We start from the raw sequence: 1292 nt of genomic DNA on the forward strand, positions 1-1292 counted from the left end.
CCTCCGCCCACTAACCCAAAAACTGTGGGCAAATAACTAAACATTCCCTGATAGAAGAACTTACCTATATTTTTGGGTCAAATTGCGCACTTTTGTATGCACGTCCTGCGCGCATACAATTTCCCGGCCATTTGCTTGGAAATATCAGCATAAATATGCCCATTTCGTTTGGCTCGACGGAAATCAACAGCACGTTCCGCCCACAGCTCAATCAGGATTTGGTCATCCTGCTCGCTCCATACAACACGCTTTTTTGTCGCTGACATCTGAAATTGAAAAANAAGACGGTTATCTCCTCAATCTTGCTCTGTAGCCCGTTGCAGTTAAATTGAAGGAGCTTCATGTGGTTCGGGAGACGTGTCGTCATGTGGGGTGTAAGGGATGTGTGTGCTTACCGCCGTTGGATGTGTGCGCTGCTGTTATGGTTGCCGCCCTGTGGTGGTGGCGGGAGGCGTCGCAGTTGAGGTCTGCGACCGGGCAGCGCAACACGGGCCCTCGAAGTTCCCAGTCCAATCTCGCGTTGTCGCAGACCTGAACATGCCCTAAAGTGGCACCAGCCAAGGCAGGTGTTGCACTTGACTGATGTCACATTACGGATTATCCTGGTCTGACATACCGTGCAGATTGTAGGGGGAACCAGGAGTTGTTAGCGGCGGCGTGTAGGTAGTGGTGCGGTTGTGTGTGTTTTGTGGTCTGTCGTGGCTGTGGTATGGTCTGTGGTGTTATTATGTTGTTGTGCTCTGGTGACTGTGTGAGGCTACTCGGGTGGACTGAGTTAGCCGTGGAGGCTGCTCTGTTTGAGCAACAGGGGGCCACGTACGACGTGGTCCACGGTCGATGTGTCCGTAGTCCTGAGCAGACTCTAAGGTGACTCCACCCCTCGCAGGTATTACACTTGACTGAGGTGGAGTTGTGGTGTAGTCGTCTCTGGCATACACAGCAGGTGTAGATTTCTGGCCCTGGGTTTGTCTCGATGCCATCCCTGAGTAGAAGAATACGTAGTGATTGTAGCCCTATCGACGAAGAATTTCTGAGATACTTCGCCGACCTAAACGGGGTAAGGCGTCGATGCTGCTGCTATGGATGTCGATGGTGAAGGTGTTGACGGTGCTAACGGAGGCGATGGAGATGGTGCTACTACCGACTGGCTGGATTCGTTTAATATTGTGTCCTAGGAAATGTATTAACATATGTAAATATTTTGGAAAACAAAATAAAAGTGAACTGAAAATACATACTAATAAAAATGACTAGTGTACTTCCGCATTGTTAACAGCGGTTCCTCCAATAAT

The sequence above is a fragment of the Rhagoletis zephyria genome, unplaced genomic scaffold (genome assembly GCF_001687245.7).
Source record: "Rhagoletis zephyria isolate East Lansing unplaced genomic scaffold, Rhagoletis_zephyria_1.1 Rzeph_scaffold_02084, whole genome shotgun sequence".
Lineage (NCBI taxonomy): Eukaryota > Metazoa > Arthropoda > Insecta > Diptera > Tephritidae > Rhagoletis > Rhagoletis zephyria.